This window comes from Zonotrichia leucophrys, chromosome 13 (assembly GCF_028769735.1).
Source record: "Zonotrichia leucophrys gambelii isolate GWCS_2022_RI chromosome 13, RI_Zleu_2.0, whole genome shotgun sequence".
In the NCBI taxonomy this organism is placed as follows: Eukaryota; Metazoa; Chordata; class Aves; order Passeriformes; family Passerellidae; genus Zonotrichia; species Zonotrichia leucophrys.
In genome coordinates this window covers 15,119,295-15,145,203 of record NC_088183.1, presented here as the reverse complement: position 1 = coordinate 15,145,203, position 25,909 = coordinate 15,119,295, and the positions used below count along the sequence as shown (strand labels likewise).

At 52.0% G+C, this 25,909-nt stretch overlaps 1 protein-coding gene across 2 annotated transcripts in view; it reads right to left on the bottom strand.

Moving 5' to 3' along the window:
• PSD2 (pleckstrin and Sec7 domain containing 2) overlaps positions 1-24,894 on the bottom strand; it is a 79,053-nt gene extending 54,159 nt beyond the window's left edge. Inside the window, exon 1 of one of the 2 annotated variants that reach the window (XM_064724697.1) lies at positions 24,767-24,894. The gene's annotated coding sequence lies outside the window, so the exon portion shown is untranslated. Of the gene's footprint in view, positions 1-3,222; positions 3,461-24,766 lie in introns of those variants that run through there. The other variant, XM_064724698.1, reaches the window with a different exon arrangement.
• Between the last annotated feature and the right edge of the window lie 1,015 nt (positions 24,895-25,909).

The following is a 25,909-nucleotide window of genomic DNA, read 5'->3' as shown; positions in this document are numbered from 1 at the left end:
CCCTCTCCCACCATAACCCCCACAGGGAAGTACCACGAGCCTCCAGTGCAGAATCCACCCCTGAACCACTCCTATGGTCCATCCAGCCACTGAGAGCCTGGATGCACTGGGCCTCCCATGGATCCTGTCCCATCCTGGGAAAGGCATTTTCCAGCCAAAAGGACAAGGAGGATGATTTCACCTCCAGCAGATCTGGCTAAGAGGTGTGTGCACAGCAGAGACTGTCAGGCAGCAGAGCAAGCAGCACCCACAGGGGACGTGGCCACTTCCACCAGGAGGTCACCCACTCCAGGGACTGCTCACACCCAGCCTCCAAGGAATTGCTGTGCCCACAGCCAGCACTTTGCTGGCAATAGCCACAGCTCCCTGCCAGCCCAGGGAACATCCTTTTGGCAACAGCACCAGCCTGTGAGAGTCAGCAGGGCCACACACAGGTGTCTGTGTGGGAATTGAACAGGGAATTCCATTTTCTTCTGGCAGCAAGAACCAGCTCCAGCTTTGTGCAGAACCACAGACACCACATGGGGCAACTTCAGATTTCAAAGGAGACTTTTCACTTGAGTTGCTTTGGCATGGTGGCCTGACCTACCCAGCACTGTGTGCCTCAGGACAGGAACACAGCACACAAACCAATGGCATGGAAGCTGGTGGCACTGCTGGATGGAGGGAACTTCATTGATGGGAAAGCCCATGGAGGAAGAGGACAAAGAGGTGTTGGATGATGGGATGGGGAGCAGAGAAGTGATGGTACTGTGGGTTGAAGTCCAGGAGAGCAATTCAGGGTATTTCAGCAGGGAGGTGAGAAGCACCAGTGGGGAGAGCATAAAGCCAAGACACCTGTGAGGGCTTCATGTGAAGAGCCACATGATGGGCCACGCAAGGAGGTCAGAAAAGCTGTCTTGGGCAGCTCAGAAACTGGTCTGAAACTGCTTGAGCCCCTCTTGCCACCCTCTGTGGAGCTCTCATGAGTGGCCTCAGCAAACATACCCACTTGGTCTCCATGGAGTGGAGTTACTGCTCCCCACCACCACCTCCCCGTGCAAGCAGGACACTGAGCAGGCCTGGTGCTCACACAGAGGCTCTTCCTGGCACAGCTCCTGTGTCCCCTGCCCAGCACTGCCATTGTCACCTTGGCAAAGTCATTGAACCATGCCAAGCCTCAGTTTCCCCAGAGAATAATCCAGCCTCATCCTAGGGTGGGCTGAAGGTGCTGAGACAGGAGGGAACTCAGGATTAATGCAGAACTACTTGGCTTCCAGCCTCACACCCCCAAAGGGATCTCCTGGGAAAACTACCCACTTCAACTGCACTTCTGCCTAACTTTTAGGGAGAAAAGAGGCCCAGAATGAGAACCATCCATTTTGTGAATTTGCCATCCCTCTGACATCCCCTCTGGACTCAGCCACCCACTTCCAGACTTTATCCATTGTTTGCTTGGACTTATACGAGAAAAATCACATTAAGGAAAATCCTAGTTGAATCACAGACTTTGGAACAGTTGCAATGGACAATTTGACAAGGACATGGGGATTTAACATCTTTTTAAAGCAAAAATATCTAATGATAATATGCTCCACTCCTGGCTAAAAACATTATCTACTGGCATGGGGGGAATTAAAGCCATAATGCCAGCTACTATAATGCAGGCCTGGAACTCCATGCAAATATTATCCTCATCCAAGAGCTACAAAGCTCTGTTTATCCTAGTAATTAATTCTGTCTTATGTTTAGTGATACAATTAGAGAAACACTGCCGTTCTGATGGGCTTGCTTCCACCAGTGCCTTTTACTATATTTACATCCCCACAATAGGCTTGGTCTCACAGAAAAGGGTGAAATTGCATTTATGGAGACAATGCCACATGCATTCCCAGAGCATTTTAGAGATGTAAAGTTAGGCTCTAAATTGCACGTTTATTGTGTGAGCACACAATGAGCTTAGATTAAATATTGACTAAAGCCAGCCTAACACCCAAAATAATGAAGATGAGCACAATAGTGTGATTTACTCCCAGCCACTAGAGAAATACACATCTGTAACATATAACATGCCCTTCCCACAGATATACTCTTTGTATTCTAGCTAGCCTTAGGCAGGAAAATTTCATTCTCATAAATTATGGATTTTCTTTCCCAACTGCCGACACATCCATATTACCAGTTGCAAAGCAAACAAATATAATAATTAAAATAATAATATTTTTTAAAAAGCCATTCCCCTGACACTGTGAGGAGCAGGTGACCGGCTCATTGAATCCTCAAAGTTGAGGCAGCAAAATGGAAGATAAACATGGCTAAAAGCAGAGCATCCTTTCCCTTTTGTCCCCCAAGGTGTGGGAGCCAGCAGGGAGGTGTGGGCATGGCAGGTATCCTTTTAGAAAGTACTCCCAGCCCTAGCTGTGCTCAGAAAACTATCTGTCCTTCTCACGCCTTCCTCCTTCCCAGACTTGTGGAAGAAATTCAGGGAGAGGCAGACGTTAATAGAACAATTATGATAATAACCCAGTGCTGAGTGGGGGTAACACACACCCTTCCCAGCAGCTCGACCTCTAAATCCTCTAATACAGCACTGCTTCATTCAAGATTAAAAGAAATTGTAACCCAGCAGAGACAAAAAGACACAGGAGGCAAGGCAGGATCTCACTCGGCAGCAAAGCCCCACTCCAGTCCAGATGCAGTCATATCACTTCAGCTTCTCTGTACCATCTCCATGACAACCATGTAATTTGGATGCAATAACCACTGCCGAATTGATCTTTAAATGTAGCTTTGCTATAAAACATAATACTGAACGTGTCAGGCTCAGGATAAAGAGAGGTAGCCCCCTACCACTGAGGACTGTGATTTGAGAGCCCCTCTTTAATTTTCAGCTTCAATAATTGCGTGTGTGAGTGGATTTTAAAGGCAGGAGCAGCAAACACCATTTGTGTGCGTGTGTACGGCACGCTTTGGGGTAACACTGCCAATGAGACACCACACTGAGAGCTGGAAAATGTGTCAATGTATATCCAGAGAATGGGCATCTTCCCACATGCACACACACACACACACACGCACACACACGCACACACACGTACCAGTCAGTCTCCAGCCTCTAAAGCACACAGCTGATGCATCAAATAATCCTCATAAGAACCAAACCCAGCATAACTAAGCAAAATAGGAGGGGGGATCGATGTACGGCATGACAATGAGAGCCGGGGAGCTCGCATTGGCACTTACCCGAGCAATGAGCTGTTTGTTTTTTGGTCCCTTCACAAATGCAGCTCCCTTTTCTCTTCAACAATCCATGCAAAATAATCTGCAGTCCCACCGATGGAGGAGTGGCCCCGTCCCTCCCCCTCCACCACCTTCCTAGACCTCCCTGTTATTGGCTTCCTTCTGCCTTCTCTCCTGCTCTGCCTCGCTCGCTGCCGATGGTTACACCTCCCAGCCTTCCCCCAAGGTGTCAAGAGACTGCTGGGGATCCGGCAGGCAGGGTGGGAGGGACGGCAGAGGGGGAGGAGGCAGGAGGCACGGTGAATGGAGCGGGGAGAGGATGGAATAAAGCTCCGGCAGAGCCCCTGGCAGAGCAGACCCGCGGCTGCCCGGGAGGCTCCGCTCGCAGCTGCCGGGGATGTCCCGGAGTGCCGGGGCTTGTCCCCACACGGGCACCTGCAGAGCGCTGAGGGATTGCTCTGCTTCCTGCCAGCAAATCCTCACCCTGAGAATCGACACTGGCTTCAAGATTGGGGTTGAAATCCTGCCAAATGCTCTCAGTGTCTTTAACAAACGATGCGCTCCAAACGCAGCCGTGCAGCACTGGGAATGCCCCGGGGACCCACCTTGGTGCAGACCCCAGCACTGCAGGTTGGGCTGCTCCGTGCCTCTGGACACTCCCACCTGCTGCAGCTCCATCCCATCCCATCCCATCCCATCCCATCCCATCCCATGGATCCCATCCCATCCCATCCCATCCCATGGATCCCACCCCATGGATTCCATCCTATCCCATGGATCCCATCCCATCCCAGGCTCCAGCAGCAGTGCTGTCCTGTGCCTGTCAAGCTGCTTCCAGAGCCTCTCCCACCACGGTGGGCTGGAGCTGATGCTGCTCACCACCACTGACACATCTCCATCCTTGCATGCAAATGGCTTTGTCCACAGGCTTGCCCAGGAACCTGGCTCACCAGGAGGGCTGGGGATGCAGTGTGGGATGGAGAGGAACAGGGACACAAGGCTTTTCCTGCTTTAGGGCCCTTTTACCAGACTGGCAGAGCAGTGGTTTATGGCAAACCCTGTCCCTTGGTTTTCTGGTGGCTGTAATACAGTGGGGGTTTCTATGGGTGCTCTCTGGGTCAAGCTGCCCCACTGGAGCACCAGCCAGTGGTCCTTAGCCTGGGTCAGCTACAAGGATCCTTCCCCCAGAGCTGGCACACTCTGTGCTGGCATCACCCGTGTCAGCCAGGATGTGCACCCTGACTGCTGCACTGGGATGTGGGGCCACAGGACCACAGAAGGGTTGGAGGGCACCTGAGAGACCACCTTGCTCCAGCCCAGGCCATGGGCAGGGCCACCTCCACCAGACCAGGGTGCTCCAAGCCCCATCAAATCTCTGAGTGAGGCAGAAGAGTTTGGTGTCTGCCCTAGATCTCCCTCCTGATTCCAAGGAAAAAACCTCTCCCTAAACCTCTGTCTCTTGGAAAACTCCTTCCAGGGAACACACATTGCTGAATGAGCAGGCAAATCCCCAACATTCCAAATTAAAAATACCATTACAACCCACAGCCATACATCCTTAACCCTGCATTATTTCACCATCAGGTGAAATAATGTCCTGGAGCAGCTCAGCAGAACATGGCCAGAGCTCCTTCCAGCAGGGATACCCCAGCACAGCACACGGGGTTGTTTGCCAGGGATAGGATTGGTAATGGACCATGTAATGAGCCACCCTGCAGCTACACTCAGGATTTTCCAACAAATGCAAGTGTGAGTGAAGGTTACTGTGCTGGAGAGACACAAAAATGGACCTTGTGGCCACAGTCAAGAAGCTGGGCAAATCCAGATGTGGGGCTTTTAACCTCCCACAGGGTCCCTTCATCAAAGAAATTCGATTAACACCATCACGAAAGTCTGTCCTGCTGCCCTTTCTGATCAACTCTAATGTATTTGTAATCAAACAATTATCAGGTTAGGGTTCTTGAACAAAAAGAATTAAAATATAAAAAGCGTAATCAATATTTATCAGTCTGTTGTGCTGTTCAGCTCTGAAGGCAAGGAACAAAATCCAATTTCTGCTCAGCTGGTCCTAGGAAATGACATTTTGCAGCTTGAGAAAACGAGGTTCTAGTTTCTAAGAATATATCCACTGGTGGGTTCCAAATAACTGTGTTATCAATCATTCTGCTCCTGGGAATGAGTGTATCAACAGCTGGATTGAGGGAGAAACTTCCTCTCCTCCCCTTGGCAGGGTGGTGAGCCTGTGCCTGTCATTGATTGGGCATTCCCAACAGCAACAAGGCAGAGATTTCTCCTGGTACATCTCTGTCAGGTGCCTCCAATATGTCATAATATTTTCCTCCAATTAAGAAAACTCCCAAACTACAGCGATTCTGTGTGTGCTGCTGAACTGTCTGGATTTTTTGCCACCTGTGACACGAGTTCTCTGAGGAAGAGGGAGCATCCTGAGGCAAGGACACCTTCCCTCCACACCGGCATCAGGGGAGCCACCAACAAGCCCCCCAACAAGCCAAAGCACCCACTGTGAGCCTGCCAGGCAGCGGGGAACTGCAGGCATGCAAGTAAAGTGCCAACACCTGCATCATACAGACCATGGGAATGCTCCAGCTAGGCTGAAAGCACAGGGGGACGCCTGGAAAAAAGATGTGGTCCTGAGAGGGTTGATGTTCGTGTAGACCCATGGATCCACCAAACAGGAGCTCCAAGGCTGGCAGCTCCACACACTCTGAGTGGAGAAGGCAGGACCACCTACCCTGCAGCCCCCCAGGCTTTATTGACTTCCCTTACCATTTAAAAAATGCCTTAACTGCAGCTTAATGCCTTTGCCTTTGAAGTGCTGAATCCCCATTACAAAGAGTTTTCCAGCCATGCCCTGCTCTTGATGCTTGCTGTGGCACACAAGGACACTTCTGGGTGCTGCTCAGCCTTCTCAGTTTTTATTCTGAAACCATTGCTGGCGTTCTTTTGTACCCAGGAATGAGCATGCCTCCATGTCCTCACACAGCTGTTTTTCTCAGGAAATCCCTTGGCTTTCCCAGCTGGGATTCACTCATTTTCAGTACAAGCCACTTTGCTGGAAGCCATAATTAGGAGAAATCTGTGTGAGGGCCTGGCTGCATGCAGGTGGTGCAGCCAGGGGGATGGGGAGGGGGATAACAGCCCCTCTGCAGAATCAGGGCCAGTCCTTGAGAGCCTTTGTCTGCATTTCTCTTACACTTGAGATCAGTTCTTTATTCTGGGTAATGTCTGTCCTTGGAGGTAAGGTTGGAAAGCCCACACCTGGAATTTCTGCATCCAGCTGGGCTCTCACAGGTGTAGCAGAAGGCAGAGAGCTGCACCAAACACCTCACTCTGAGACAAACTGCCCAACAGCAAACTGACCATCAACAAAGAGTGCGTTAAAGCTCTACACTACAAAAATACAAGAATTTTATGACTCCCTCCCCATTAACAGGCTAACCTATATTCAAATAGGAGAATTAATGCTAGAATGGGTAACCAGGTGAAACAACTCCAGTGCCAGGAGCTGCACCTCAATACTGTGTCTGGGGCCACCATTGGCTCTTCCTGCCCAGAAGAGCCCAGTGCCTTCAAGAATGTTCCCCTGTGAGCTTTTCTTTCCCCTCAGGCTGTGACCAGTTTCTCTTGTAACCTCCTCCTGGATATAAACTCAAGTGAAACTTGTTTAGGGCTCCATAGGGGTCTGGTTTTCCACACCACAGTTCATCCTCTGAGCTCCTCAATAACATTCTGGCTGCTGGACCAGGAGTGAGAATTGAGTGCCAGCCTGGCCAGCACAGCCACCAGAGCCCTCTGGAAGTCCCAAGGACAGCGTGCACTCATCTCCTGTGCAGGGATTAGTCACCTCCCTTTCCCACACTAAAAAAATCTCCATGTGCCATGGAGGATTTTGATTCCCTGCCCAGTGTAGGCATTTCTGCCTGGGAAATCCCAGCCTGGAATATGGGAGTCATCATTCCTGGCATTTCAGGTTTTGGCAGAAGGTAAGATTGATGGTGCTGGATGAGCACTCTGCTCACTCTCCGTCTTCTTTCATGGGAGCTTTCAAATGAGTCACTGTCCTCCAAACCAGCATCCTTCCTCTGCCCACGAGGGTTTCTGAATGTATGAATTTGCACTTGTCTTCCTGAGAGCCCACTGCTGACACAAAATCAGCTCCCCAAGCAGACCTGACCACTCAGAGCATCTGACTTGTCCTAATTTCAGTAACACTTAGTGTATGAAAACTGTATCCTCAGCAGCTGATGAGCGTGAGCAGGTCCTTGGAGGTCCCACAGGGAGTCTGGTGCTCTTCTGACTACAAGGGCTCTGCAGCATCTCTTCCATCTTTTATTGTACCCCAGTGCTAGGAGTCTCCCCTCTCTGCCATCCATCATATCACCCAAACAAATGCCATCTTATTTTGTTGGCCTAACTTCACAGAATCACAGATGGACTGGGTTGGGAAGGACCTTAAATCCCATCCAGTTCCACTCCCTGCCATGGGACAGCTTCCATAACCCAGGTTGCTCTGAGTCCAACCTGGCCTTGGGCACTTCTAGGGCTGGGGCAGCCACAGCTCCTCTGGGCACACCCTTCCCCAACACCCAGATACTGACATACATGAAACCATTTGAGGGAGTTTTTCTAGCCCTAGACATGTAAAACATTTCAGTTTACCAGCTGCCATTTAATGTGCTGCCTGGTTACTGCTGGAGCCAGCATCTTTGCATCCCCACAGTAGGATATGGACCCATCAGGCTGCTCTTCTCCAGAGCTATGAAGCTTTGACTGGACACCTTTTTTAATTTTCAGTATCAGAGCAGAGTCTTTGCCAGCTTCGTCTAAAACCAACATGCAGCATTTATTTTCTTCCTGACATACATGCATATAAACACACACACACATGCACACTCCCTAATAGTCCTTAATGCCACCAAACATAATTTTCATTGACTGCTCTTCCAGATTAGCCTTCCAGGTCTCTGCATTATGTAACAGTTAATTCATTGCTTTTGTTACCAAATCCCTTCTTTGCCTGTTTGGTGTTATTATTTCTGATTTTATCTTCCTTAACAATGATAGATTCTTAGCTAAGAATATCTTCAATGGCTGCAGAACTGTGTGCATGCTGTGGAGGAGACAGCATCTATCAAAGTTTTCTTAAGCAACCCTCATTTAGAACACACATTATTTTTTCTCTTTTTTTCCTCCAATCATTTCTTGTTTGTAATTGTTCCCAATTTAGGGAAATTGACCACTTTCAAGTGCCTTGCATACATATTATCAATTTAGGATCACATTCTGCTCAGAACAAATGCAATTAGAGCATTTAAGCAACCATTAATTCTGAGTTCAGTAATCAATTCACCTTTATCTGTCCAACTGAGGCCTGATCCAGAATCACACCAAATCCACTGCAATACTTTGGTAACAGAAAATTATCATCTGTCATTTTTGGAAACCGTGGGGCTGCACATTGGCAGCAGCACGAGTCCTTCAGCATCTACCCCTGAGGCTGAAAAGCTGTTCTGGGAACATGGATTTTCTTTCACTTTGTTATGAAGCTGTTTAGGGAAGCTGTTTGTCCATCCCCTGGTTCGATCTGGCACTCTGCAGGGATCCATCTGCTGATCCAGCCCAGCCTGAGTGCAAAAGCAGCCCTTGGTGGGATGCTGGGATCAGTTCTGCTCCAGCTCTGGGGTCCCAGCACAGGAAGGATGTGGAGCTGCTGGAACAAGCCCAGAGGAGGCACCAAGATGATCAAGGGGATGGAGCAGCTCTGCTGTGAGGGTTGAGTTTGTTCAGCCTGGAGAAGAGAAGGTTTTGGGGTGACCTCATTGTGGCCTCTCCAAGAGAGCTGCAGAGGGATTTCAGAGGGTGTGAGGACTGATTTTGCTGGTGTGAGCAGGTTCTGGAGCACTCATGTGAAGGGGCAGAGAGCAGAGGAAGGAAAATTTGCTGTTACCTGAGGCAATCCACGACAGAGAAAGTGAGGATGCTTCAGCTGTGGGAACAGAGGCCCTGGATCTTCCAGGCCAAGCACTGCTCATCCTGTTGGATGGGGTACAGTGAGCAAGGGCAGCAGAAAATTCAGGCCAAGCTACTGGGGAGCACTGACTCTGACTGGAGGTGCTGCCCATCTACCCTCACCTTTAAGGCTCATTGTCTGTCTGAGTCCAACCTAGAGGTCAGGCCCTCTGATTTTTGAAAGACTTGGGATATGGAAAGAAGGATTAGAAAGTTATATAACTGATTTCAATTATAATCATAGAAACACAGGATGATTTGGGTTAATAGGGACCTTAAAGCTTTTCTTGTTCCACTCCCTGCCAAGGGCAGGGACACCTTCCACTAAACCAGTTTGCTCAGAGCCCTGTCCAACCTGGCATGAGCACTTCCAGGGATGGAGTGTCAACAACTTCTCTATTGTCTATAAAATAAAATAAAATTGTTGATAAACAGACATTTTCAGTTGATGGAAAAGGGAATTCAAATGATCTGATGTTCCCTTTAAGCTCAGCATTCAGGTCCTGGCTGGGAGAAATGTGGGACAGAAACACAGGGGCCCTGGGGCTGCCACACCTGGGCTGCAGGGGGACAATTAGCAGTGATGAGGTTTTACATAAGCAGAATCCCAGCACCTTCTTTGCTCTGAGTGCTCCTGAGCTGCCAGAATGGGTTCGATAAGAGGGACATTTTGGGATGTTGATGGAGAGGTGACACAGATGCCAATGAGCTACCATTAGCTCTGTGTGCCCTTAGGATATTGCAGCATTTAGTCTTGTGGAAATGACCACTGGAACTGGGACAGGAGCAGGAAGGGCGAGGCTGGAGCTGTTACAGACACCCAACAGCACTAATGGCACTGCAAGGGGCAAAGAGCAAATTATTCAGTGGCTGGGCTGGGAGAACAAACCAAAACTATTTCAGATAAAGCAATTAGTTACAGCCCAGTGTTTCACCTCTTTGAGCTGGGGGTCAGGGCAAGATAGTGATCTTCTGTAAGTAGGGAGATGAAAAACAGTTGGACAATTTAGGAAAAAATCAATTTCAGCAAACTATCAGAAGACAATTCACAAAGAAGAACTACAACTGCAACTTGTATGACATGATTTTTTTTCCCCTGTATGGAACTCCAGCAGGAACCTGTGAACTTGTTGAGGCAACAAAATATATTTCATTTGCAAAAAACACGTAAATGTTTTTTTTTATTCATTTCACTTCCAGATATTTTTCTTCTATTCTAGCTGAGCTGAATTTCTCTGAGGCACCATCAAGGGAGGGTTCACTACATGGGGACTGGGAAGGAAGCTGAAGTAGGTCTGGAAAGGCTGCATGGGCACATCTGCTGTTGCATCACTGATGGCATCAAGGGCACAGCCATAACCAAGCCTCCTTTCTCCATCCTTCCAGCCATTTATAGCTGATCTCACCAGAGCTAGAGTTTTTCCAGCCTCTGGATCACGGGACAGGTTCCCATGGAGCTGGTGCCCCTGGGGCTGCTCCTCACCATGGCACACAGGATGGGACTGTGTTTGCAGAGTTTATCCATCCTCAGCCACAGACCAGGAGGGACTGAGATGCAGTTAAGTAGTTCCCCAGCCTGCACTACTTTTTAGCTCAATTTCCATTTCCTAAACCACTGCTGACGTCTGTCTAAATAATCATTATCTCCACAACCATGCTGAGTTTTAGCTTTGCTGAGCATCTCACAGCAGATTTGGAGCTTTGCAAAGGATGCTGAGCTTAAGAAGCTGCTGCTCTGTGTGTCTGTCCCATCTCACTGGCTGTTTTTGCCAGTGCACACACAAACACACAAACCCTACGTGCATGTGTGCTCCCTTTCATGTGAGCTGCCGAAGTGGGTACTTGCTGTCAGATCTTCCAAGCCACAGCACATTTTTAATCAGTCAGATAATTCAATCATTCATTTCAGACCTGCTCTGCACAGCTGTCATTTGCAAGCATCAAAGCTTCTCTCTCAAAAAAACCACACAGGCTGGGGTCTCATTCAGGCATTGCTGTTTCAAAGTGCTGAGGGGGGGTGCAAAGCAAAAGAACCAACAGGATGGATTAAATGAACTTATTAGAAATACTTCTGAAGCTACCACCCAGCCATCCTCAGCAGACAACAATGGCATGGCACAAGGGCAGCTCAGGCATCTGCAGGATTTGTAAGGTATTTGCAAATCTCACTCTCACACTGCAGAGTGGGGAGGATGGAGGCGGGGGGTGTCACATGGAGCTTCCTGCCTGAGATGCTCAAAGCCACCGAATGGGATTTGGATGTCTGGTTCTCATTAAAATTAATGGAAATTGGGTGCCCAGACCTACAGGCAGCTTTCAAAAGCTGAGTCCCCATTTATAATTAATGTTCCCAACAGAATGACTAAATATTTATACAATAGTTCACATTATATGCAAAGTGGGAAAGGTGCCTCTTGGAAGATCAGGGACCCAGAGAAGGAGGATCTGATGGGATGTCAGGCTTAATCCACGTTGTCTCTTGTTTAAAGCTCTTCTACTTGCAAATCTCCAGCAGCTCCCATTGGATGAGCACCTGGGTGGTAGCTCAGCAACGATGAAGTTCTCAGGCTACAATGCAGCAAATTAAAATGGCAGATTAACAGCTTTCCTGGGTTCTTTTTCTCTCCCTCCCCACAGCCCTGACTTCCTTCATCAACTCACATCATCTCTGCAAATCCCAATTTCCAGTATGAAAACTGCTCAGTGATGTTGTAAGGGAGCAGTGGAGCTCAAGCCATGAGCACTGCCCTGCTCAGAGGTGATGTAGGTGGCAGAAGCCAAGGAAAAGTGACACTGATGTGGCTCCAGGCATTAGCAGAGCCATGGCTGGATCTGCTCCACTCCATTTGCTCTGGAGGGATGGAGTTATTCAGGGTACAGAGCTGGGGCTTGGGCCCTGAGGGTGTTTGGGGATCAATCCTGTGCTCTGGGGTAAAAGCTTGGCACTCCTGCAGGAAAAGTTCAAAGGAAACAAGTCCTGTCCTGGTTTGTCTGTCCCTGGAGGAAACCCTTCTTCAGCTGGACCATCTCTAACTCTGCCCCAGCTGATGCACTGAGAGGCGTCCATGGGAGCTTGGGCTCCATGTACCCAGCAGCCTCAGGTCCCCAATCAGAAGAGATCCTGGGCTGGGCTCAAGACGAACACTTAGGGTGAGCTTGATGATCATAGTGTTTTACAGTGCCTTAATCGAGGAGATTCAACTCCTCCAACCTTTGAAAAGCAGCCTTTTAATTTTATTCTTCCTTACTTTTCTATTCTTCTCACCTAAAGCCACCAGATGGAGAAGCTCTGCTGACTCAGGGCATATGCAGACAGCTCCAGTCTCTGGGTTTGTCAAGCCCTGACAAATGTACTGAGAGCTCACATCTGTGGGTCTCCAGCTTCTAGCATGTGAGCTGTAGCTCCAGCTTCACTGAAAGGACACAGAGCTCAGCCAAAGGACAAGTTATGTGCTCTGTGTCTGTGGACAAACACCCTCTGCTACAAAGGGTTTACTCCCACTCTTTAGCTTCTGGTCAGCTGGCTCTCCTCTGCTACACTGGAGATATCAGTAGCTCATGTTGCCTTTCCATGTGACCTTGGGTGTCCTACACAGGTCCTTCTCTGCCTCTCCTGGCCCTCCTGACCATATCTCACAGTACAACATGGGCTATGTTTGGTCTAGAGGCTGGTCTAGCACAGCTACACAAAGCTGTCTCATGGAATCACAGAACATGCTGAATTGGAAGGGACACACGAGGGTCATCCAGTCCAGCTCCTGGCCCTTCACAGACACCCCAACAATCCCTCCTGTGCCTGGGAGCGTTGTCCAAACACTCCTGGAGCTCTGGCAGCCTTGGGGCTCTGATCATTCCCTGGGGAGCCTGTTCAGTGCCTGATCTCCTCTGAACCTTTTCCTGATATCCACCCTGACCCTCCCAATGCAGCCCCAGCCATTCCCCTGGGTTCTGTCACTGTCCTTGGTGCTGCCCCTCTGCTTCCCCTCATGAGGAAACTGCAGGCTGCCCTGAGGTCTCCCCTCAGCCTCCTCTGCTCCAGGCTGAAGAAGCCAAATGCCCTCAGCTGTCACCCACGGCACGGAAGTGAACGTGAGCTGCAGCCACATCCGCTGAACCCCACAGCCCCTGTGGCAGGGCAAAGGGGAGACAAGGCACATTCCTCAATGAAACCATGGCCAGTCTGCATGGCATGGCACATTCACTGCTCCATGGTTTGTTTCCTAGTGAAACAGCCAGCTTGGCAAGACAAAAGTAAATGCAAATTCAAGGCTTAGAGCTGTTGTCCCCAGATAAGATGCCAGGAGACCATCAAGGACACATAAAGAGCAAAACAGCTTAATTTTCCCAGTGAATACCTGTCTGCTTATTTTTTAATTAAACAACAGCTGGGTGTAGACTTGTGAGACAGCAGAGGGATCCCAAGACAGAGGAGATTAGGTGATCTACACAAGTGAGGATATAAACTCTTCCTAGCACGGACAGTGTGGCAGCTGAGCCTGGCAGAATCTGCTCCATCACTGAAACCTTCACAGCAACAAGCTTCTGCAAAGGCTCCATCATTTTTTGAGCATTTGAACCCAGAAGCAATTACATACTCTGAATCACAGCCAATACCCCATCCTGTCAAACAGACAGGGGTCATGGGCAGGCGTTTTAGGAGAAGGTTGGACAAAACTCTGCTTGCAGTGGCCTACGAAAGAAATGGTCCCATCTTCAGGCATGAACATGGACTAGGCCACCTCTGAAAGTTCCTGCAGATCTGTCACTTGTTAATAGATGTGTAGGTAAAAGTCTGAAGGTCTGTATTTTCTTATCACACAACCTCAGGAAGAGATTTCCCCATCCAGACAACCCTCAGGCCTTGGCCATGGAGGGAGGGCTGAGAACCCTGGCAGAACATTAGCCTTGCTCCCAAGAGCCAAGCTTGCATTCCTGTGGCACCAGAGAGGTTACAGGGAAAGACTGGGACCAAGGGCTCAAACATCTCAGCCCAGTAATGCCTCAGACCCCAAACCAGTGATCCAACCACCATCCTGAGCCACAGACAGGAATCACAGAATGACAGAAGGGTTTATGTTGGAGGGAGCTTAAAAATCAGCCAGTCCAACCCCTGCCATGGGCAGGGACCCCTTCCACTATCCAGGGTACTCCAGGCCCCATCCAACCTGGCCTGGAACACTTCCAGGGATGGGGCAGCCACAGCTTCTCTGGGCAGCCTGTGCCAGGGCCTCACCACCCTCACAGGGAAGAATTTCTTCCCAATAAACCATCCAACACTGATCTCTGGCAGTGGGAGCCATCCCCTGTGTCCTGTCCCTCCATCCCTTGTCCCCAGTCCCTCTCCAGCTCTCCTGGAACCCCTTTAGGCCTCCCTGGAACCTTCTCCTCTCCAGATGAGCACCCCCAGCTCTCCCAGCCTGGCTCCAGAGGGGCTCCAGCCCAGGGCCCCCCATGCTGGGAACAGAGCTGTGCTCCCAGGGAGAGCTGTGCAGGCTGCTGCTCTGTCAGACTGCCCTAGATTGGAGTGGGTAAGCTCCTTTCTGAAGGAAGATAATTGCTCTATTTTAAACTAAGTGGTTCAAGGAGAAAAACACAGGTAAGAGGGCCCGATGCTGTGAGCCTGGGGTGGGAAACAGGAGAGTGCAGGGCAGAGCAGCTGCACAGCTGCTTTGCTGGATGGTGAAAGTGATGCATGAAATGCACCAGTCAGGCTGTCACTGTGTCCCCAGCCCAGCCAAACTGGTGCTGCTGGAGAGAGCAGAGACCAAGCTGGGAGAAGTTGGTGCCCCTACTTGGAGTTCTGAGCTGCAAGGCTGAACATCCTTAAAATCCAGACAGGAAAAGTCCCAGATGGAACAAAGATCCTGTGTCGCCTCTCACCTGTCCCTTCTCCACCTGCAAGTTCAGGGTTTGTGTCCATAAAGGAGATTCCCAGAACACTCTGGCTCAGCCCTATAGGCCAGGTCTGAGAGCTGGCTTTGAGCTGATTCCTCAGGTTTGGCTTTTCTATTTTTCAGATTCTGTTATGCTTTAGTGTGTGGGTCTGAGCTTCATATCAGGGGATGGTGAGCTCTGTGCACAGAGCAGGGAGACAAAACAATTCCTTCTCTAGCTGGGAACCAAGGACAAATGATCCAAATCTCAGGCCCAAGAGCACAAACAACAGTGGAATGAAGAGAGAAAACCAAGCAGGATGGGACTGCATGGGCTGGAGCTGTAATTGGACAATTAACTCCAATATGCAAATGAAGCAGAACTTATAAAAGTGTTAGACCCCGGGACCTGCTGTCCATCTTTTGTGGCCATTTTGGGTTGCGTTGCCCAAGGTGGATCCATTGAAGCCTCTTAATAAATCCCAACTTTATCCTTTAGCTCTGTCTAGTCTCTGCTCTAGGTCAGCCTTCACAAGGCATCAGAGCATCCTGGCCACACAATGGGGACAGCCCCCACCGTGGGGATAGCTCCCACCACAGGGACAACTTCCATCATGGGGACTGCCCCACCATAGGGACAGCCCCACTATGGGGACAGCTCCACCATAGGGACAGCCCCACCATGGGGACAGCCCCACCTTGGGGACAGCTCCACCACAGAGACACCTCCAACCATGGGGACAGCCCCACTATGGGGACAGCTCCACTATGGGGACAGCCCCACCATGGGGACAGCCCCACTACAGGGAAAGCCCCCATCATGGGGACAGCCCCGCCATGGGGACACCCCTCACTATGGGGACAGCTCCACAATGGGGACAGCCCCACCATGGGGACAGTCTTCACACAGAAGGACAGCCCCACCTTGGGGACAGCCCCACCATGGGAACAGCCCCACCATGGGGACAGCTCCACTATGGGGTCAGCTTCCACCATGGGGACAGCTCCACAATGGGGACAGCCCTGCCACAGGGACAGCCCCCACCATGGGGACAGGCCCACCATAAGGACAGCCTCACCATGGGGACAGCCCCACAATGGGGACAGCCCCACAATGGGGACAGCTCCACAATGGGGACAGCCCCACAATGGGGACAGCCCCCACAATGGGGACAGCTTCCACTATGGGGACAGCCCCACCATGGGGACAGCCCCACCATGGGGACAGCTCCTACAATGGGGACAGCCCCACCATGGGGACAGCTCCACAATGGGGACAGCCCCACCATGGGGACAGCCCCACCATGGGGACAGCTCCACTATGGGGACAGCCCCACCATGGGGACAGCCCCACCTTGGGGACAGCCCCACCATGGGGACAGCTCCACCACGGGGACAGCCCCACCATGGGGACAGCTCCCACCATGGGGACAGCTCCACTATGGGGACAGCCCCCACCATGGGGACAGCCCCCACCATGGGGACAGCCCCACCATGGGGACAGCTCCTACAATGGGGACAGCCCCACCATGGGGACAGCTCCACAATGGGGACAGCCCCACTTTGGGGACAGCCCCTACCATGGGGACAGCCCTCAAAATGGGGACAGCCCCCACCATGGGGACAGCCATACTATGGGGACAGCCCCAAAATGGGGACAGCCCCACCATGGGGACAGCCCCACCATGGGGACAGCCCCGCCATGGGGACAGCCCCACCATGGAAGCTGCTGCAGGGAAAGCAGTGGCTGCTTTGGCAAACCATGTCCCAGAGCAAAGGCCAACAAATGGGAGCAGACAACAACAGAGCCATTAATAAGGGCAAGCCTGGCATGTCCCTGGACCCCCTCTCCACTGTGATCAGAGGTTTCAGCAGGCAAGCACAGAAGAGGCCTCTTCAGCAGAGTTTTGTCTTTGCTGCTTAAAATTCCATGGCTCCCCTTTCCAAGTGGGCAGTAAAGAAACAGTTTTTGTACGTTCCCAGCCCGCCCCCCTGGTCCCCATTTGTATGGAGGAAGCTCTGGCTGGACCCTGGCAGGCTCTGGGCTGCATGGGAAGGGCACCAAGAGGCTTGAGGGATGTGTCAGCTGACTCCTAAGGCCCTGGTTGGGACAGTCCTGTCTGAAGGTCCCTTGGAGGGAGGTCAGAGAGACACACTTGATGCTCAGCAGCATTTTTTGCACCAGGATCAGCCTGGGAACAGCTCCCAGCTTCCCCCAGGTGGGGATCCTTGCTGCTCCTCCCCTCTTCTTGCACAGGGCAGAGCCATGCTGCTGGCAGGCCTGCTGCTCATCCATCCACACACGAAGAAATGTGCACTGGGTGAGCACAGCCATGGCTTGCCTTCAGGCAGCTTCTCAAGACAATGACGTCAAACCCATTTTTGGGGGACCCTGTGACCTGGAAACAACAGTGGAAGCACTCAGCTGGCCCCTCACACAGGACCTGAATATTATTTGTGCAAAATGCTGCTTTCAAGCCAAGGCTGGCTGCCCTGCCTCGTCTGCGAGCCATTTGCTGTCATGTCTGGTCAGAGTTAAGGTTACTGAGAACATTCATGACACATTTTCTCTCACAGACAGCCAAGGCCCCTCTTCTGCACCACAAGAACCCAGAAGAAGCAGAAGCATGCAATAAATGGCCTGCAAAGCTCTGTTCCCCTTAAAATAGTTTTGCAGCTGAGAATGCACAGCTGTAACTGAGCACGAGTGTCTGGAGAAGAGAGAAATCCTCAGGCCTTGCCCGGGTGACCTCCCATCCTGCCTGTGGCTCCCTGCAGCCACTGCTTCCAGCTGCCAGCCTCAGAGGAGGAGAGCTAGAATTGAGGAACCACAGAAGGGTTTGGGTTGGAATGGACCTTAAAGATCATCTTCTTCTACCCCATTCCATGGGCAGGGACACCTTCCACTATCCCAGGCTGCTCCAAGCCCTGTCCAACCTGGCCTTGGACACTGCCAGGAATGGGGCAGTCGCAGCTTCTCTGGGCAGCCTGTGCCAGGGTCTCATCACCCTCACAGGGAAGAATTCCTTCCTAATATCTAATTTAAACCGACTCTGTCAGTTTGAAGCCTTTCCCCTGTTCTGTCACTGCAGGCCCTTGCCCAAGGTCCCTCTCCAGCTCTGGCAGACACTGCAGGTACTGAGAGGCCACAGCAAGGCCTCACTAGAGCCTTCCCTTTTCCAGGCTGAACAATCCCAGTTCTCTCAGCCTTTCCTCACACAGGAGGTGTTTCTCTCCTATGAGACACAAGGGACTCTCTGCTGTCAAGCCACCCTTCCCTCCCCGTGTCCTGCAGCCCCTCTCTCACAGCAGCTCATCCTGTGAGCCTTATCCTGGCCACACTCAGCCCTTTGTCTCTCAGGATGGGCTCAGAGCTCTCCAAAGCCAACCAAGCGGGTCCATCCCCTCATTAACTCCCAGGGCCTGTCTCCCTTGATTAGATTGTGCTGACTCTGCTTGCACATCACACTTGCTGCTCTAGATGCAGGGACACTGGGGCATTTCCAGCTGGGACACAGACAAAAGGAGGAGATAGCAGAGCCTTGGTTACCACCAGAGCAATTCAGGACAAATAATTAGAGGCTTTCATGGCTAATTGGATCTGTACTGTCAATCCAGGACAGGAGATGCCTTAACCCACACTGCCTGCCTGAGATTGCTAAGCAGGCCAGAAATAAACTGCAGCACTGGTCCAAAGCTCATCAGCCTCCAGCTCCCACTCTGTGTGCTCCCTGCCAGCCCTGCTACAGCCCAGCATGTCCAACAGGGCTCTCCAGCTCCCCTGCCCTTTTCCACAGCCCCCAGCCATGCCAGGACACCTGGAGCCCACCTGGGCCAGCTGAGAGGCCTCTGACACACTGACCTCAGTGTCTTATGGCTGGCTTGAACAAGAAGCTGCAGTTTTCAAACTGAAGTCAAGGGTGAGTGAAGAAGAGGTTGGGAAGAGGCAGAGATCAGGGCTACTGGCAGCCCAGGATGTTTCCCAAGAAAGGCTTGGGAGCTGGCAGTTCCCAGATCTAAACCTGCCTGTTTGCAGCTACAGGACAAGACTCCATTGCCATTTCCCTGAGAGTGAGCTCAGTCCTTTCCTTCTCTGCCCAAACCTCCCTTCCAGATCCTGGGAGTGCTGCTGCTTGAAGATAATATGTAAAAACAAGAACAAACATCTTCCCATGACTGCCAGGCACCCAGACCCTTCCCCCTGAGCACCTGATGATCTTCAGGGAGCCTGGGTGCCTGAGCTCATCCGTGCAAGGGAACAGAGCAGAGAGAAATGGCATGTGCTGCTTGGGACCACAACCTGCACAGCCTCTGCCTCTGCCAGGGGAAAGCCTGGCACGGGACACGCAGGAAGGCAAAGTCACAAAAAGGACAGGGCCAGGCAAAAATAGAATAACCTACTTGAAAGTAGGACAACATCCCCAAAGAGCAGGACATCTGGTCACTGCAGCAGGAGCAGCACATGCAGAGCAGGCAGCTTGGCCACGCACATCTCACCTGATGGAGACAGTGCAGATGTGTGGTGTGCCCAGGCAAACAGCTGGAATGTGGAGTCCCAACCAAAGCAGAGCAGCTCTCAGAGTGTCTGAGATGACTTCTAGACTTGCTGCTGCTGTCTGTCTGTGCTGCCCAGAGCAGTGTCCCACCCCCAGGAGCCTGTGGGATGTTGTTGAAGATTGCAGGCAAGGTGTTTTCCATTACCATCTGTATGGCAGATTACCTTTGTCAAGTGGGCAGTTTGCCTTATTTCTCTCTCTTTGAGTGACCACATTCACTCCTCCCTGGGGAGGGGACATCTGCTGATAACAGACCATTGAATGTCACTGCATGGCTGATAAGAACTGCAGCATCCCATTGGGAGATGTGAGCCCAGAGGGAGGAGCCAAGCATTCCTACCCAGATATAATCCAGAGGTTCTGAGACACCAGCATGGCTTTCTCCATGGGATTCCCCAGAGGAACAACAGCTGCCTCTTCTCCCACTGGATCTTCAGAGGAAGAATACATCCTTCTCTACAGATCCCCCTCGCTCCAACAGAACCACCCCTGACACTGCAGGAGGGCTGAGCCACAATTCCAATTGGACTGCCACCAACACCCTGACCCACAGGGTGTCAGGTTGGGTTCTGACTCTGGCAGTGTTGTTTTGGTGTACTGCATTGTTTTGTTTCATCCTTTAATTTTTTTTTTCTTTCTTGTCCCTATTAAAGAACTGTTATTTCCTGCTCCCATATTTTTGCCTGAGAGCCCCTTAATTTAAAATTTATAGCAATTGGGAGGGGTGGGGAGGGTTTACATTCTCCATTTCAGGGGAGGCTCCTGCCTTCCTTAGCAGACTCCTGTCTTTCCAAACCAAGACAGATGTGTGCCCAAAGCAACAGCTGATTCCTTCTATCCAATTTGCTAAACACAGGGTTCTGCAAGAAATCATCACCAAAAAGACAAAACAGAAGGGGATTCCCCACGTGCCAGACCACTGATATGCCAAACATGTTTAGTGCTCCCTGCTCCAAGGCCATCCCTGCCCTGGCTCCAGCTGCTCTCCCTGGCCCCAGCGCCTTCCCCCAGCCAGGCTGACAGCCCCAGCAGAGCCCAGCTCAGAAAGGACAAGATTAAGGAGTGGTTAAATTCATCACTGAGATTGTGTTAGCACCTTCACAAGCTCCACAGCCTCAGGCTGCAGCCAGGCCAGGCAGGATGGGTGTTTTGGAAGGAAATAAAGTACAGATAGGAGGCTCATCAAAGGAGCCCAGTGCTCCTTGCAGAGAGGAGTTAACACAACATCACTGCTCCAGGGCCAGTTCCCTACCCAGCCTTGGCAGGACAGGCAGTTTTCTTGGCTTAGGACCCCGTGCTGGAACGGAAACTCAGAGATCAGGTCTCAGGACACCATTCAAAGCCCTGCTCCTTGTTCCTGCTCTCAAAGGGAGAAGTAGGAAACCATCCAGGTCCCTTTCCAGAAAGCTTCAAGCCTCTCCCCTGCAGAGGAAGGTCTCCCTGCCAGGTGTGTAAACTCAGACCTGCCAAAAGCAGCCTTGAGTGAGGCAGCCTTGAGGTGAGGAGTGACCCCAGCATCCCCCTCAGCTCAGGTGAGTGTTTCTGGACTAACTGAGGGCTGAGCCCACCCTGAGCCATGCCAAGAGATCATTTTGCCAGTACCCCCATGTCAGATCCCTTTAAATCTGTCCCCCACAATGTCAGATCTCTATAAATCTGTCCCCCACCATGGCCTTTTGGAGTTGAGGAGCTCAGTCCCTCACTCTGAGCTGGGGAATCTGCACACCAGCCTGGAACAGAGCTGAGAGGTGAAGAAAGGTTCCTCTGGTCTTTGCTAGGGCTGCTGCAGTGGCTTTCAGAGAGGAAAAGGCTTTTGGGGCAGGAGGAGGGATCAGCAGAGCAGGAGAAGCAGGAGGATGTTCTGCCCTGCCCTGTGCTGGGGCAGTGTCACAGCCCTTCCCCAGGAGGAGCAGTGTGGGACAGGCAGAGCTGGATGAAGCCCAGGGTGACAGAAAACACAGGGACAAACACAGGAGAGACCATGACCTCCAGCCCAGGGCTGCCTAGGCCCCATTTTGGGGTCAGGGTTGATGTCTTTGGGCTCCCAGCAGTGAAGTTCAGTTTCCAGCAGCAGGGTGCAGGCACAGCTGGCTCTGAGCTCTCTGCAGGGGCACAGCCTGGCTGTTCACAGCCACTCACCACCTCAGCCACCCAGGAAACATCCCTGAACCTCCCTCACACTTAACCAGTGACCCTTTTCCTGCCACACTGCTGCCAGCTGCTGCCAGGAACAACAAACCAAAAGTGTTCCCTGTAGGACAATGAATTTTTAACTCAGATTGTCTTTCATCCCATGCAGAGGCATTTCAACTGAGGAATCACCTCAAACTCACAGAGCAGAACTTAATTCTGATGTGACCAATATTTCCCTTCCATTAAAACAGATTTTTCAGAAAAGACACCTCATTGATCAAACATTGTAATTCCCAGCCTGCCCTCTATCTCCCCCAAGGTACATCTGCAAAGGTGGCAGCAGATCAGCTCCACTGTGATCTAAACCACCCACAGTAGGCTTGAGGCTGAGGACACCCAATGGCACCAGAAGGCTGCTCCTCACAGAAGAGCTTCCCATCCCACAGACACAGCAGCCCATGCCTGCAAACTGCCCAGACTGCTGATTTTACTGCCTACAAAAGCCTGACACCTTCCCTAATTGCTGTCCCTCAGAGCAAGATGGCTTGCAAGGCAGCTTTAGTGAGGCTGTGCACACCACAGCTTTCTGTTTCTGCTTCTCAGCCTTCCCTCCACTCCAGCAAACACACATCTGAACGAGGGAATGGGCACAACAGGGATGCTGCTCCCTCCTCTGGCTCATGTCTTACACACCCCTGGTTGAGGGGTGTTTCTGAGAGCTGAGCCTGCTCCCTCACACAGAAAAGAGCTGGAGACACACTGGACAAGGAAGCAGCTGGCCAGGAACCTGAGTGCAGGAAAATCCTTGCAGCAAACTCTCTGTCAGGCCTCAAATCCTCCAAAACCCCTTCCCTGAACAGCCTGAGAGGAATTACAGCTTTGAGACAGTGTGAGACCACTTGAGCACAAACTTAATCCTGCAGTGCTCCATCCTGGGGGCTCTCAGGGAACAGCAGCCTCCTTCAGCTCACTCCTGTCACTCCTCCCAGCAGCACCTGTGAGGGGATGGTGCTCCCTGGGGTGGGCAGGGAGTGCCTTGAGCAGCCTGTCCTGCACCCTGCTGCTGGTCCAGGGGATGGCACGGCCCCAGGAGCACCTCCTGCATGGGGGTAACACATTCCCAGGAACACCCCATTCTTCCTGCACCATCCCTCCTGCATGGGGGTACTCTAAAAACTCACCATTTTCTTATTTTCTTTTTTTTTTTTTTTTATGGTAATTGGAACCAATGTAATTCACTGAAAACTTCCATTTACATTTTTACTTTTCCAGAAAAAAAAACTCTTTGCAAGTAAATAGCACTAAAAATGTCAATTCAGGGATGGGTCCCTGGACACCATTTTCCACCTGGCTCTGCAGGGAGGATTTGGGATGCAGGAGCACCCCCTCCCTTCTGCATGGGGGTAACACACAGTACACAGGGTACTCTAAAAACTCACCATTTTCTTTTTTTAATTTAATTTTTTATGGTTTACTGAAACTAATGTAGTTCACATCAGCTGAAGTATTTCATTTACATTTCTACTTTTCCAGAAAGAAATACTCTTTGCAAGTGATTTGCACTAAAAATGTCAATTTAGGGATGGGTCCCTGGACAGCATTTTCCACCTGGCTCTGCGGGGAGGATTTGGGATGCAGGAGCACCCCCATCCCTCCTGCATGGTGCATTCTAAAAACTCACAATTTTCTTTTTTTTTTTAATTTAATTTTTATGGGTAACTAGAACCAATGTAGTTCACATCAACTGAAAACTTCCATTTACATTCTTATTTTTCCAGGAAGAAATACTCTTTGTAAGTGACTTGCACTAAAAATGTCAGTTTAGGAATGGGTCCCTGGACAGCACTTTACACCTGGCTTTGCGAGGAGGATTTGAGATGCAGGAGCACCCCCATCCCTCCTGCACGGGGGTAACACAGCTCAGGGGGCACCCCCATCTCTCCCGCCCGGGGATAACACAGCTCCTTCCCTTTGGTACAGCTGTAACGATAACACGGCCTGCGGGCACCCCATTGTTTCAGCACGTGGGACAACACAGGAGCACCCTCCTGTCTCTGGCACAGCCTGGGGATATCCCCATCCCTCAAAGGATAGCACAGTCCCCGGGGGCAGCCCCTTCTCTCTGTCCCCGGGGGCACCTCCATGGCTCCTGGACAGAGAATAGCACAGGGATAGCACGGGGGGCGCCCATAACCCTATGGCACCTGGAGCACACAGCCCGGGACACCCCCATCCCTCCAACACAGGGATAACAAAGCCCAGGGACACCCCCATCCCTCCAACATGGGGATAACACAGCCCAGGGACACCCCCATCCCTCCAGCAATGGTATAACACAATTCCGGGGGCACCCCATCCCTCCAGCACAGGGGTAACACAGCCCGGGGATACCCCCATGCCTCCGGCAGCGGGATAATACAATTTCAGGGACACCCCCGTCCCTCCAACACGGTGATAGAACAGCCCGGGGACACCTCCATCCTTCGAACACAGGGATAACACAGCCCGGGGACACCCCCATCCCTCCAACATGGGGATAACACAGCCCAGGGCACCCCCATCCCTCCGGCAGCGGGATAATACAACCTGGGGATATCTCCATGCCTCGAACACGGTGATAACACAGCCCGGGGCACCCCCATCCCTCCAGAGATAACACAACCCACGGGCACCTCCATGCCGCCGGCATGAGGATAACGCAGCTTGGAGGCGCCTCAATCCCTCCCGCACGGGGATAACACAACCCCAGGGGCATCCCCATCCCTCGGGCATGGGGGACAGCACAGCCCGGCTATCTCTCCGCCACTGGTGTGCCATAACCCCGGCAGCACCTCCGTCCATCCATCCATCGCCCGGCACGGAAACCGCCCTCCCGACCCCGCCGCTCCCGCCGAGGCGGAGATGCTGCTCCGGCCGGGAGGGAAACGCTCCCTCCCTCACTCCCCCAGCCCGTACCTGCTCGCCGTGCCCGGCTCCCCGGGCGGGTGCGGGGTCGCGGTCCCCGGGACGCGGCCATGGAGGGAGAGCGGCACCGAACCGGGACCGGCACCGGCACCGGGCCCTCCGCTGCAGCGCCCGCCGCGCCCGCGGGGCGGCGATAGAGAGCACGGCCGGGACCGGGCTGCCCCCTGGCGGCCCGACCGCGAACGGACAGGGCCCTGCCGGGGGAGAGAGAACCGCGCTGAGGGCTGGGAACAGGGGGAGAACCGCGCTGCTGTGGGGTGAGAACAAGAGAGAGAAAACCCCGCTTGTGTGGGGTGAGAACAGGGGGAAAACCCCTGTTCTGTGGAGTGAGAACAGGAGAGAGAACCCCGCTTGTGTGGGGTGAGAACAGGAAAGAGAACCCCGCTTGTGTGGGGTGAGAACAGGGGGAGAACCCTGCTTGTGTGGGCTGGGAACAGGAGAGAGAACCCCGCTTCTGTGGGGTGAGAACAGGGGAGAGAACCCTGCTTCTCTGGGGTGAGAAATGCTCACCCATACTCACTCGGCCCCTTTTGTCTCCTCTCTTTTGACATGGCAAGGAACTCATGAGGGGCCTGAAAGCCAGGGAGAAAAACAGTCAGAGTTGATGTAGGAGACAAATTTCAGGATATTTCCCTGGTACAAGTTAGATGGAAAACTGTGCCGGAGCCTGGATGGGGAATGGGGAATGGGGTGTCCCTGGCTGACACACGCTGTGATTTTGCAGAGTAGCTGCCCCTTGCTACCACAGTAGGCATTTCTCCACCTCTGTGCAAGTCCTTTTAATGTTTCTCACAGTAACTCACACAAGCTAAACCCCTGTGGTGCTTTTGGGGCAGTCTGAGCACCTTGTGGAAGTGTGAGCAGTGGAAGAAGGCAGGAGGGGTGGTGGGTGGGAGTTTTGCAGGTCGCTGGTGCAGCTCTGGGGAGCTCTGTGATGGGCTGGAGAGCAGGGCTGGGGTGCCAGGCTGAGGTGACCCAGGACAGTGCTCAAGGTCCTGACCCTCAGTCACTTCCCAGGGTGGGAGGAGAAGGAGGGGTGTGTGCAGGGAGCTGCATTCATTCCCTGCAGGCAGCAGCTGCCCTCTGCCCTGTGCACGGAGCCTCCACGGGCCATGGACCAGACGTGCTCTCAGC